The 14,884-nt window shown below is 40.6% G+C and overlaps 1 protein-coding gene across 1 annotated transcript in view; it reads right to left on the bottom strand.

The window, feature by feature from the left end:
- LOC147020086 (uncharacterized) overlaps positions 1 to 9,901 on the bottom strand; it is a 102,129-nt gene extending 92,228 nt beyond the window's left edge. Inside the window, exon 1 of the mRNA XM_085893776.1 lies at positions 9,417 to 9,901. The gene's annotated coding sequence lies outside the window, so the exon portion shown is untranslated. The remainder of the gene's footprint in view (positions 1 to 9,416) is intronic.
- Positions 9,902 to 14,884: the final 4,983 nt, after the last annotated feature.

Below are 14,884 nucleotides of genomic sequence, written 5' to 3'. Positions count from 1 at the left end.
AAGTCACTGAATTTAACGACTAACTATTTTTGAGGTCAACATTAGCCAAAAGGTCAACATCAGCTGAAATTTATAAAATTGTCAATTTTCATCCGATTGATGAGAAATTTGAACAGAATTTTCATATCCCCTCACTGAATTCAACCACCAACTATTTTTGAGGTGAAAATGTCAACATAGGCCAATTTATAAAATTGAGAGATAGGGTAAAAAGCGATATATATATATATATATATATATATATATATATATATATATATATATATATATATATATATACATATACATACTGTATCATGATATCTTAAAAAGTTGTGGACGAGTTATGTCAAAACTAGGTGGATTTGAGTTGGTTCGGTGACGAAAGAGTTGGCTCAGACCAAGTCCTTCTCAAGACAGCGTGGGGTATGTATTCTATGAATACCATCTAGTGTTGAACTGCAGCCAAAATGGGTCCAGAGGCATCTTACTGAACTTAAGGTTGAGAGTGCAGTCACTCCTGAGGCTATAAATTCGTCACACACCTTCATTGAAAGCTCCTTCACTGATGCCTCTGCAGATGAAGAAAAAGGACTATGAATCAAGTCAAACATTGTTCAACTTGAAGTAATGCTGAAACTGGTCATGAAACATGTCCAGATTATTGTCAGGTCAGGTTAGATCTGTGACCTGCTACAGGTACCATGTAAACCTGTACTAACCTGTTCCATGGTCGGGTTGTCGGCGACGAAACCGTCTCCCCCACCAGGTTTCCTGGTGAGGAGGGTGTTTGGATATGCACACCCAGCAGGATTAAAAACAAAACCTGTCAAAGGGCGGAGGAGCTCCTTGTGAGCCAACGGCCATCCATATCTAGTGCCCAACTGTGTCTGCGGACGTCCTCCTGCAGTTGGGTTACTTTTTTATTAGGAGGTTGGTGGCAGGATTTGCACTCCGGCCACCGTAAAACCCTTCATTCCGCAAAACACAAAAACGCAAAAAAATCTGAAAACCCACTCCATGGGAGTACTTCCTGTGCAGCTTCCCTTCGCAGGGCAGCTCACCGGATGACGGGATTGGGGCAAAGCCTTCGGGACCCCCAATCTTTGATGATAGGAGGGAAACCACGGGGCAACATCCCTGGGTCAGATTGCGGGAGAGTGTGTCGGAGTGGTGCTGAGATGTCGTCCACCAGACGGTCTCATGCTATGCATCCACTCCTCCAATATATCATTAACAAACGGGTTCAGAAGCAAAGGAGACATATTCAATGGGCACCACAGGTACAAAAACGTTTTCACTCTTTTAGCTGACCATTTGTTGGTATTGGAAGGAAAATATCATCATCGAGGCTGGATAAACTATATTTAAAAAAAAATACCCAGGCACATGGGGTCTTTTAAGATCAGTGCGATAAAAACAACTGGAGAGGAAATGCAAAAAAAGGGAACATTATTCACACATTACAACAGGATTTGAATTGTTCAACAAGATATACATTGCTATGCAAGTTTTTGACACATTCAGGGCGTCACAGAAGTCTGTACCCCTAAGAAATAAAAGACATAATTCGAAATCACAATGTCGACCGATACGTCTCTGCCCACATTAAGTCTTTGCTTCCTCCAATGTTGACCTAAACCTTAAGACCATTTGACCTCAATACCTAATCTGTACAAATGTATCATGGTATATGTACTTCATTTAGTTAAAATCCCTCCCTCGATAACATTTGTTTTTTACCAGACATGACATCTGACCTATGACCTCTTGATGCAAAAATCGAATCAGTTCATCTTTACATCATGATACATACTTGTACGAAGTTAGATTGAAATCCCTTCAGCTGCTCTCAAGTCTCACATTTTTACCTGACATGACATCTGATGTTAGAGGTTTGATCACTTGATGGCAAAATCGAATCAGTTCATCTTTGCATCCTCTAATATATAAAGAAGAAAGTTTATTTGTGTGTTTGTTTTGTTTGTTCGTTATGCATTCGGACCCTGCAATAATCATTGCAACCAAACTTTGCATGGTCTCCTCTTCCATCCTGGGGAAGGTCGAGGGCTATGTATGGATAAAAAAAAATTGTAAAAGTTAAGAAAAAATTAAAATCAGATAATTGGCCTTTGAGCCTTGATTGGGTATTGTGCTTATATAAAAACTTTACACTGCCTACGTTTTTTTTTCCCCAGGATAAATCGAGTAATGTGTTTTGTTGTGAAGATCGTATGTTGAGGTTGTAGTGATTTGTTGTCAACAACACAAATTTAATTATTATAGTGTTGACACATGTGCCTGTTATTAAAAAGATTGCTTTACCCAGGTTTATTGTATAACACCTCTATGTTCAGGCCTCATGTGAATATGTTCCTTACACTGCCTGGGATTTTCCCAGGAGCGATCAAGTAATATGTTTTGTGAAGATCGTGTGTTGAGGTTGCAGTGAATTGTTGTATTTTAAAAATAAAATTAACAAAAAGAAGTCAAAAGAAGGGAAGGCAGTCCAAGCGCATTTTGCAATACCCAAGATTGGTAATTCATACAAAACTAGAACGGGCACTCAGAGCGCATACCTTCGCCGCCACTACTTTTTTTGTTCTTGGTATGAGTGTGGGGAACTGAACTGATTTCAACATGTTTCATGTGAATGGTCTTATGACACAAACCACATATCTATAATGTCATGACCCCCCCCGACTTTCGGGGGCTACGGACTAAACAACAATCAACTCACGTTGTTTTGGCGAGTCTTCACTCGCAAGCTCGGTGAATACAACGTTTCAACAAGAGAAGGTAATCTCGTTTGATGCTGGTTTCATGCAAATCGAAGAAGAATTGACTGAGTTATGCTGAAAACCGCATATTTTTCAAGGGCGTGACCCCCCCCCCCCCGACATTTTACCCCAACCGGTGACATGTGTTATGACATCATTGTGTCACAAGATTGGGCATTAAATTCTGAACATTTTGGTGCTAGGTTCATGTAAAGCGGACAAGAATTGACCGCGTTATGACAAAAACCGCATATTTTTCAAGGTCGTGACCCCCCTGACCTTTGACCCCTAACCGGTAACAATAGTATGGGCGTCATTGTGTCATATTGCATATCACAAGATGAGGCGTTGAATTCTGAACATTTTGGCGTTAGTTGCATGCAAATTGAATAAAAATTGACCGTGTTATCATAAAAAGACGATTTTGACCTTTTCGTGACCTTGACCTTGACCTTTGACCCGAACGATCCCAAAATCTAATGGAATGCTTCCTGGCTAATAACCAATCATTCCACCAAATTTCATGCAATTCGGTTTAATACTTTTTGAGTTATACGAATCACAAGATTACAAATAAATAAATAAATAAATAAATAAATACACGCCGACCAAAACATAACCTTTCGCAGAATGCGAAGGTAATAAATACACGCTCACCAAAACATAACCTTTCGCAGAATGCGAAGGTAATCATGAGGCCAAAATTCCCCAATTTGTCATGGAGGAAATATTAAAATACATGTTTCATTGAATTTCCCCAGGCAACACCAGATACTTCAGCTAGTAATATATACTTAGACCAAGTTTGGTCAAAATCCCATCACTGGTTCACAAGTTAGTACGGTTAGCACAGCAGAGTTTTTACCTCATGTGACCTCTGACATTTGACCTTTGACCTCATAATCGAATCGGTTCATCTTTAGATTATTATACATACTTGTACAAAGTTTGGCTTACTGTAGATCCCGTCAGCCATTCTTAACTTATTGTGGTTACGAAAATCTATCAGACACACGGATGGATGGACGGATGGACGGACAACCTGAAAATGCAATGCCTCCGATAACTTCGTCAGAGGAGGCATAAAAGTACACATTTTACTTTTAATTTGTGAAATGTTCAAATTGATTCCCATTAAGTTACATCCACATAACAATTCTTGCATGTACGTTTCTATGAACATTTCTTAAGGACAGATGATGTCAGCACATTCCTACTGAATGCTTTCCTGTAGCTCTGCTCTACTGCTTGGTCTGGTGCTCTAAACCAATGGTTCTCAACCTGGGGGTCGCGAGATTTTTTTTCGGGGGACGTGGAAAGGTTGTCAAAGCAAATAAACAAACAAATATGAGAGAGAGAGATATAGAGAGAGAGAGAGAGAGAGAGAGAGAACGAGAGAGAGAGAGAGAGAGAGAGAGAGAGAGAGAGAGAGAGAGAGAGAGACGCAGAGAGAGAGACGGAGAGAGAGAGACGGGGAGAGAGAGACGGAGAGAGAGAGACGGAGAGAGAGAGACGGAGCGAGAGAGACCGAGAGAGAGAGGGGAAAAAGAGAGAGAGAGAGGCGGAGAGAGAGAGGCGGAGAGAGAGAGGCGGAGAGAGAGAGGCGGAGAGAGAGAGGCGGAGAGAGAGAGAGAGGTGGAGAGAGAGAGAGAGAGAGAGAGAGAGAGAGAGAGAGAGAGAGAGAGAGAGAGAGAGAGAGAGAGAGAGAGAGAGAGACTGAAAGTCAATGTTGGCGCTAGCTAACGACTGCAAGGTGGCTGAATATGGATCGGTGGCTTGTCAAAAAACGTCTGCCAGCTCAAGATTCGGACCAAGACGACACATGTGAAGGTGGGCCAACTCTTACAAGTTCAACTGAAAAACGTAAGGCGCCGGTGGCAGATTTGGCCTCCAACGAGCGTCGGAAATATCAGACTGACTTTCTGCAGTACAGATTCACATGCCTCGCCAAAAATGAAGTGGAATATCCACAGTGTGTTCTGTGTTCAGAAGTGCTTGCTCACGAAAGCTTGAAACCAGTGAAATTGAAGAGACATTTACAAACCAAACACCCATCCTACATTGACAAACCATTAGATTCTTTTCGCCGTAAGGAGGGGGAACTTCAGATAAGAGCCAAAAGACGACTGTACGTAAACACTCTACAATCCCTGTCAAAGCCCTGTTAGCTTCATATGAAGTGGCATACCTGGTTGCTCAATCCAAAAAGCCCCATACTATTGCAGAGAGCCTGATCCACCCAGCAGCTATTGCAATGACCATAGCTATGCATGGTGAAAAAATAGCGAGCACACTTGAGACTATTCCACTGTCTAATGACTCTAATGACACAATGGCGAGGAAATTGGTGAAATGGCCAACGACATTAAAGAGCAGCTCATTGACCGAGTGAAGAAAAGTGGAAGATTTTCCCTCCAAATTGACGAAACAACGGATGTTTCCAGTGATGCACAGTTACTTGTTTTTGCAAGATACAGCTACGAGGGGAAAATGTACGAGGATATGTTGTTTTCCTCGACACTTGAACGAACTTGCACTGGGCGTGACATTTTTAACAAACTGGACAGTAAAATGCGCGAGGAGGGGCTAATTTGGGAAAATTGCATCTCTGTGTGTACAGATGGAGCTGGCGCCATGCAGGGGACAAGAAGGGGACTGAAAGCTAAAGTTTTGGAAGTGGCGCCGCATGTCAAATTCACTCATTGCATTATTCACAGAGAGGCCCTCGCCAGCAAGAACCTCGAGCCACAACTCCACAATGTTCTCCAAACAGCAAATAAAGTGGTGAACTTCATCAAATCCCATCCGGTGAATACCAGGCTGTTTGCCACACTCTGCCAGGAAATGGGATCGGAACACGAATCTCTACTAATTCACACAGAGGTCAGATGGCTATCACGGGGGAAAGTTTTAGCCAGACTGTTTGAACTGCGTGAGGAGGTTCGCATTTTCCTCTCAGATTTTCCTCTCTGTGACATCACTGCAGTGTGATTCAAGTGTGAGTCGGGAGGGGGGAGGGGGGGGTCGCGAAACCCAACTTAAAATTTTGGCAGGGTCGCGGCTCCAAAAGGTTGAGAACCACTGCTCTAAACCACGGATTTCAGGTGTCCCCATAAGAAAAAGTCTCGTGGCAGGAGTCCCATTTCGGACTGTAGTGGCATGATGTGGCGGTGCCCCGTCCTGTTGAAACCACACTTTTCTCAATCACATCAAAGGCATACCATCCAAATAAAGAACCGAAACTTCTTGTAACATTGGAAGGTTGCCAGGAAACATTATCTTCATAAATTTGAGGGCCTAACAGAACGTCACCTTGAATAGCACACGACACCATGGTTCTCAGATCACATCGAACACGAGCTTCATCAGTCTAATTAGGATTCTCATCACTCCAACATGGGCAATTACGATGTTGACTCTCCCAGTCAAATAGAACGAGGCTTCATCACTGAAGATGATATTAGATAGCGTTGGTTCCACATCAAGTCTCTGAATTACCAACCCATAAAATCCCATACATCAGTAGGCATCATCTCCATGAAGAGTTTGAATCAAGGTAACCTTACATGGGTGGTATTTGTTTAATTTTATAAATCTTGCAAAAGAAGAACGGCCAACTCCCACTTCTTGAATAATGTTTCTCAACGATTTTTTGGCCTTCTTACAACCACTGCAAGAACATTTTCAGAATTAGTTCAAGCTGTAGAGGTGCGAGGGTGACCAGTACGAGGTTTATCAGCAATGCGTCCAGTCACTTTCAATCGTTGTAACAATTTATGACAAATTGATAACTTGGCTTTGGCTTCTCAGGGTGTTTTTCATGGAATAACTCACATGCCTCCCTTTGGATTTTTTCGGAAACATGTAGCAACACAAGTTCCACCTTCTCTTTCTTGATATAATGAGCCATGAGGGTATTTTATTGACCTGCAATATAAAAAAACCAACATGTTGAACTTTAAAAGTGCAATCTTAATTTTTCTTTTGGGTCCAGACTTCTGAGACTCCCTGTATGTGGATGTTAAGAGCATCAACAATTTCGTCAAAGCCTCCACTTGTGTTTTCTACGATTATAACTCTGACGGTTATTAATAAAGCTTATTTTGGGGTGAGAAGAAACCAAGCTCGTCATGTAGTAATATTTAATTCACATTGATCAGAATCTTCAAAAACTTGTGATCACAACTCAAAGTAAACGATACACGAGTAGCTAATAGAAGTGTTGTAATCGATAAAATCCATCACATTTACCAATCAAATCTAGTTGATAACTCATTGACAGGTATTCCTCATTATTAACATCAGGTGTTCGTCACTACACATCCATAAAGATAAGAGCCCACTTTTCGTCCTGCAGAATGCAGATATATCAGGATTAACTGTTAGCTTTACACAAAATGGACAAAATTTCAGTGGAAGATCACCATATAATTGTGTTTCTTTAAAAAGAAGGAAAACATTGAGTGAAGTAGCTCGCAACACGTGATTTTCAAGGTGTGGTATCTGAAGCACAATCAGCAAGTCGAGCGAAACATCTGTAATTGAGAAACGCTTCCAGTTCGGGGTTTTCTGCACGTGGTGATGAAAATCTGAGCTCTCCATTTCCACTTCACCAAAGGTCTCACTACGTCGTGTTTTTTTACTTACGAAATCTAAAGATTTCGTAAGTATATTCTAAAGTATAAATCGTAAGTATAAATCTAAAGATTTCGTAAGTATATTGATGACTTCCGTTTCTGTTTGTTTGTTTGTTTGTAGGCACGCTAACTCGAGAACAGAAGGAGCTACCAATGTCAAATTACACCACGTGATTCAGGAGGGTGATGGCTAGTGCTGATTAGATTTTGGTCCAAATCGGTCAAAGATCAAGGTCACAGTGAGGTCAAACATCCAAAACATTCGATTTTTGATGGTTTGGTACAGAATCATCGTAGAAACTTTTGGTTTGCGTCGCTACCTTCTCAAGAGACAGCTTTTATTAGACAAGGTCAGAGGTCAAGTTGACGATTTCGCAAGTACCAGTCTATGACTGCTTGTTTTTAATGTTGGTACGTGTTGTCCAGGTGTTGCTGTTGTATGAAGAGCAATATTTCACGTAAATTCGTTCTTCGTTTGTGATGTTCATTTTGTTCATTTCATATTCTTCAAGGCCTGACATCGTCGATGCTCTAGATCCTCTGATAGAAAGTGTGAAAATTATTTGGCTCCGTGTTCCTCGTTTTCTATCTCTCTTCGCTTGGAATCTTGCTTCTATCTCCTCAACAGGATCCTATACTATTTCCTCTCCTTGCTTAAATAAATGCAGCCAATTTTTATTTTATTCTATTTTTTCAATCCATAACGATTCTCATTTCGACTTGAATTTCATTCAACTTCTGGTTTTACATTTTTCACCAACCCTCCTCTTCTCTCAATATCTCCAAACTGAATCTACATTAAATATAAACACTTCTTCCACCTTTAAAAGCATAAAATGCATTTCAACCTTTTGTATTGACTTCACAAATGATACACGTGTTTTCCTTCTCCACCATGATACGTGTCTCTTTTTCTTCGTCAATGGTGAAGAATCACTTTAAAAATTCGAGTATCCAGATCCGGATCTTCACCAAAATTGAATCAATTCTTCCTTGCCACACATCCAACATGGCCACAAAGTTTTGTCTAAATTCATCCACAACCATTTGAGATGTCATGCTATATATCGTTTTTGGCCCCATCTCTCAATGGTGAAGAATCATAAAATAAAATAAAACTTCTCGAACCCGGATATTCACCAAAATCTAATAATTTCCTTTGGGTCACATATCCAAGCTCTCCAACAAATTTCATCCGAATCAGTGCACAACTTTTTGAGATATCCTGTTCACAGACAGACAGGGGTGAAAACATAACATCCACCACCACCACCATTCTGATACGTGCTTCACATATCAACAAATAGGGGACATTTGCGCTAATCTTCGATCGTAAAATTAAACCGTAACTAAACCCGTTAAACTCACCACCCTACATGGCAACACAATACAACTCGAGAAACTCACCCGATAAATCACCCCGACAAAATTTAAACCCCCAATCTTTACCCTCTTCAACCAACATATTCCATTAATCTGCATTCTACATGCAACTGTTTAGTACCAACATATTGTCAGCTTAAAATGTCAGTATTAAAATTGATGACAATGAAATGACAAGGATGGAAATAACATATTGCTTCTGAAATTAAAAGAGAAATAAAATTATAAAAAGAAAAATGCAAATCCCTGAGATAGAGGTGTCCCTTATCTGAGCTGTGTCCAATGTGCAAGTCGCTCTTATTGACACTTTCATGTCAAGCATTGCACAACAAGCTTTCGACCAATTCAGGGAGAAATAATAGACATTTTTTTGTTGCTTAAAAATAAATAAATAAATACATAAATAAATAAATAAGCAAATTAATAAATGCTCGTACTCTATCCTCACACATTCAGGGAAGCTTTTGTAAAATCAAAAGGCTTGTTAAATCCTCACATTTCATGGAGACACCACATTTTCTCAACAAAACAACACAAACACGTTAATATATTAACATCGAAATGAGTTAAACACAAGCGAACTACAGTTCCAGTTTAACCTCCTAATTTGGTCAAATGAGGTGGAAGACGTACTCACAGGTACTCAGGCGGTCCAGCCAACGATGGTGGAAAAGTGATGGTGGGAGGAAAAGCTGGGAGGGTGCGTCTTGTTTGGGACAGTAAGGGGGGGAGGGGGTTTAAAGGGGGGAAAAGAAAAAATATCAAGCCAAAGGATGAAGAGCAAAAGAGGACAGATTGTAGGTGAAGGTAAGATAATGGTAGAGGTGGAGATTGAAACGAAGTTAAGGACCAAGAGAGTGAAGAGACAAATCTATTTCTCTTGTTCACCCAAACACTTTGTCAAGCACAAGTTGCAACCGCTCTGTGGTCCTTTCTCTTCCCCTCCTTGATCGCACTGCACCCATTTGTTGGGAATACCAAAGCGTGTTAAAAAGCATGGGACAACAGTAATCACAACCAAGTAACTTCAGTTGGTCCCTTTGTTTACAAACATTGTATTTGAGGTATAAACATTTACATTGTCTCGATCCTCAGTAATTAAAGGATTGTGAATGTTGGTCAGTTCAGGTGACTGACAATGGCTGAAATCGTACATTCCAATAATTATTGCTAATTGCTTCTGCTGGTTGGTAGGTGCTACCGGAGATCAACTGAGAAATTTGGAATTTGGCCAATTGGTACTAGCACATAATGGTCTACTCTTCCAAAAGCATACTATGGCAGGCTTCACAAGCAAATGCTGGCAGAAGGGACAGCCGACTTCACGCTCACTATGGGAAAAAGAAAACCTGATGAAATACCCTGCCTGTGGCACACCAGGGCGACATTTTGCAGTCGGCTTGGGAATCAAACGCAGACTGGACAGATCAAAAGGGAGGCACGTGATCTCCTCTGAGCTCGTCACCTGCCCACTAATGAAGGTGAATCGGTGGAGTAGAGATGAAGACAGAAGGCAATAATAAAAGATTGTGACTTCAGCGAATGAATACAATCACAGAATTTGCCAGTTCATGAGTTTCTGATCCAGCAAAAAATGGGGGGTGATTGGAGTTGGAAGGGGAGGGGGGTGAGTGCGGGGTTGCAAATGTGGGTGCAGGTTGGTAGGGAAGTCGTGGAGTCAAGTCGAAGAGAAACCTTTCCAGGCACAACTCATTATACAAGTCAGGTTCACGTGAATTTTCCACGAAGTGTGAAATGTCACAGCAAACTTGAGGCTGGCACATGGCCACCACTAACGCGTGCGCATAGAGAGCTCCAGTGAGTCTCGGTGCAGAACCTGTTTGCCAACCAGAGGCACATTGGTGCGAGATTGCACTGTAAAGTGCACAAAAAGTTCCTTTCTATCTCTGCAAAGACATCTCTACACGGCATTTCTGCACACATTTACGTCTTAGCACAGCGAAGACATAATACATCCCACCGACCTCCAGAAGAATTGAAAAACAACCATTCTTCACTCACTGATCGATATAACTGTGGTTGCACCTCATTCATCACCATTCTGATTCAATCTGACCTGAGATGAAAGCAATTTCAATTCTGCTCCAAATACCTACGTTGGGTTCCAGAAAACTTTGTGCAGGCATTTATTTACTCTCTTCCAAACTATAGAGGGTGTGCATCAACATTCTCAAGAAAGGTGGTGGAAGTACCTGGAGCTCCTTGTGGCTGCAGAAACTTTCTATTTTGAAATCGCGAATTCCTCTTGTGCAAGACAATTGTTCACAAAATAAGCCAAGGAGGTCTTGTCTGTGCAGTTCAGGTGATCCAAATCATTCTGCAGGTGGCCCTGTGTTGACAAGGGTGTGGCAACCACATCCATCCTAGCACGATGCAACATAAACCATAAAATTGGGTGATAAACAAAACAACAATAAGAAACATCACAATGCAATCTTTATTTATCGATGTTTTAACTTAACAGCAAAGAATACAATATTTTCTGTCATTGACGTAGTAGTATGCAATTCCAAAAGCAATGGCAATTAAAGCAATTTCCTGGCATTTTTTTTAATGTTAAAGAGTTTTAGACCACTTGGACCTTTTTTTAATTACAAAAAAAAAAAATCAATGTTACAAAACAATTTGTACAAAATAAATGTTTGTGTTATGATTGGTGTAAATTATGACAACTCAGCAAATTTATGACAAAAATCTCTGTAATGACATGTGGAGAGGCTTTCTGCGAGCTGATCCATGCTAGTAATACATAAAAAAACACTCGACCCACCCACCTCCGAGTGGGTCGAGTTTGCGCACTACTGTACTTACCGAAAAATGGATAGTCTGTGTTTTGTAAGAAGACGATAGATGTTTGTGTGGTGTGCGCTTAAAAGGTTCAAGATGGTCTACCTCCAAAGGGTACATTCCAATTGTAGTTAGTGCCAAAGGGGTCGAAAGGGTCAAATTCTCAAATATGTAAAAGGGTCTAAAAAGGTCCAAGTGGTATAAAGCTCTAAATCAGTGTGATCTCAAGGTGGGGTGTGGCAATATTTTGGCGGGGCATGAGGATTCAGAATTAATGAATCAATATATGATCGCTTTCATCGCTTTGCACTTTTAAATTTTCAAAAGTTTGAAGCTGTGACTGATGCCTCATAGCGTCATAAATAAAAACTGCTTCACCGCTCCCTTGTTAGCCAATCCGCCGGTAAGGCGTGCCCTTGATCAATTCAACGCTGTTACGTCACTATGTCTCGCTTTTCGTCAAGGGGAATTCCTTATGTAGTATATACTGTAGTGTCTCTAATCATGGTGGGGCGTACGATTTTTTTGAAAATCAAAGTGGGGCGTGGGACAAAAAAGGTTGAGAAACACTGCTCTGATAGTCGTATGGCAGCAAAGCTGCCGGGGTAGCTATCATTTCTAGAAGTGTGACTGTGTCACTGATGCAGTGCCCCTCTATCAGTACACACACTGGAACTGGTACCCATTTCGCCAACCTCAGAAGGATGACAGGCTGAGTCAACCCCCTGGTGTATGAATTCAGCAGCTGATGGGGCTTGAACTCAGGACCCAAGGATCCCAAGCCGCCACCCTAACACTGCTCTAAATGGTCAAGGGTCCAAGCTGTCTTATCTGTCTGAAGGGTGTAAGGGGTCTTAAGGATCTTTGAGGTCTTATGAGTCAAAAGGGTCTTAAAGGGGTTTAAAGGGTCTTCAATGTCTTAAGGGTCTTGAGGGTCTTAAGGGTATTAAAGGGTCCTAACGAGTCCTCAGGGTATTAAGGGGTTTATGGGTCCTTGGAGTTGTCAAATCATTCTCAATTCCTCCTGTACATTTGAGTCATTTTTAAAACTAAAACATATGCGCATATGGAGAACCAGAGGTGACACAAACAAGCAACACGCTCTTCCTCTGACTCTGCGGTACATGAAGACTTTGAATTCTGATATAATATTCAGTAAGACGATGTCTGGTCATCCTCGAGACATGATGACACCAAGGCTGACATTTTGGGGGTTCAGGGGAAAGATTACTCATAGCCTTATCACAGCAGCCATTCAGAGGTCAGCTTAAATTCAAAGGGCTGGAGAATATTTATGACCTGAAGGTTGATAAGAGTTCTGGACATTACCTTCACACACATTCCATTGAAGCGAGACCTGATTCCAGCCAGTCTTTCAGCACCAGTATATATATATATATATATATATATATATATATATATATATATATATATATATATATATATATATATATATATATATATATATATATATATATATATATATATATATATATATATATATATATATATATATATATATATATATATATCTTCTTCTTTCGGCTGCTCCCATTAGGGGGTCGCCACAGCGGATCATCCCTTATGATCCGCATAATGATTCGGCATAGGTTTTACGCCGGATGCCCTTCCTGACGCAACCCTGGTCGCCTTTTACTACACAGGGATATGGTACACCTATTCTAACCGGGGCATACATCGAGGCCAGTACACTGGTACTCACTTCGCCGACCTCGAAAGGATGACAGGCTGAGTCAACCTCCTGGTGTGTATTTATTCAAGTGGCCAACGGGGCTTGAACTCAGGACCTTTTGGATCCCAAGCCGCTACCATAACCACTACGCCAACACCAGGCTAAGATATATGTATATGTATATATATATATATATATATATGAATCCCTTTATAAGCTAAATAGTTGATTCTATTCTATTGAATGTAGAGTAAAGATTAGTGGGAAGTCCAATCTGTTTTGGGAAACAAGGGTATTTTACTTATCAGACTGGTAACCTTCCATAACAGTCAAAAGATATAAGGTCATTTAAAATGCAAATATATTATTAAAATTAGATACATGTTCAAGCACATAGATGTAATAATCATGTCGCATTTGAGTACATTTCCCGTTAAAGGATTATTGCAATACATTGTGCTCTATGCTAAAAAATATTTACTTTTTTATAAAGTTAATTATCAAGTTTAATTGGCAACATTTTATATGTTTTTATCACCCTTAAACCCATTATGTTAATTTTAAAGAAATTTGCATCCATAGAGTCTTAAAGGTCTTCGGGGTCTCAAAGGTCTTAAATGGTATTAAGAGACTTAATGGTCTTTGGGGTCTTCAGGGCTTTGGGGTCTAAAGGGTCTTCTGGTTCTTAGGGGTCTTCAAGGGTCTTAAGGGTGTTCAAGATAATTAAGGGTCTTACAGGTCTACTTCCCTTTCCCCCTCTCACTACTCCACCTACTCTCACTCTTTTACTTCCTTTCCCCTCACTCCTCTACTTCCCATACCCTCACTCCTCAAAATCCCCCTTCCTTTTCTCCCTCTCACTACTCCCCCTACCCTTGCTCTGCTACTAACCCCTCCCTCCTTGCTCCACCCCCCCTTTTCCCCTTTCCCCCCTCTCCCTCCCCTCCCCACATCATGTCTGACCAGATACATTCAAAACGGCTGTAAGAATGCATGTTTTTGTGTAAACACCAATATTTGTCCAATTTTCTCATCTTTTGCTGAAACTGAAACTTGAACCGTCTTAATGGCTACAAAAAAATGAAATCAGATGGTAAATTAGAGTGAAGATAAAACTGTGAGGGAGTCTGAATGGACTTTGTATTACAGGCCTTGATTTAACTTAAAATGTCTTCTTCTTCTTCTTCTTCTTCTGTTAACTTAAAATGTATTTTTGTCTAAAAACGCTAATTTTCTTCCCATTTTTTGCATTCAAAACTTACACCATCTTCGCGACTAGAAAATTTTTTTAAATCAGATATCGAATTAGAATTAAGATAAAGCCATGACGGTGTAAGAAAGTGCAAGCCTTACGAAGCTCTTCAGAGCAAACAAAATGACAAGGATTTGATTTTGAAGCCCCTCCCTGAATGTAGAAGCCCCTCCCCAAACTGATGGACAGACAGACTGCCGCAGATTATATAAGATTAGATTGTAACAGCCATTTCTAAATGTGAATTTTTTTTTGTGTGTACTTTGCAGTGCACCATACTAGGCAGTCACCTTTTCTTCATTCCATATTAAATAAATCCAAACCCGTTTACTTACTTGATGGGTTCTGTGTC

Source organism: Eptatretus burgeri, chromosome 9 (genome assembly GCF_056783735.1).
Source record: "Eptatretus burgeri isolate ZD-2024b chromosome 9, Ebu_testis_v1, whole genome shotgun sequence".
Classification (NCBI taxonomy): Eukaryota; Metazoa; Chordata; class Myxini; order Myxiniformes; family Myxinidae; genus Eptatretus; species Eptatretus burgeri.
The sequence above is the reverse complement of the archived record's forward strand: the minus strand, read 5'-3'. Positions and strand labels throughout refer to the sequence as shown.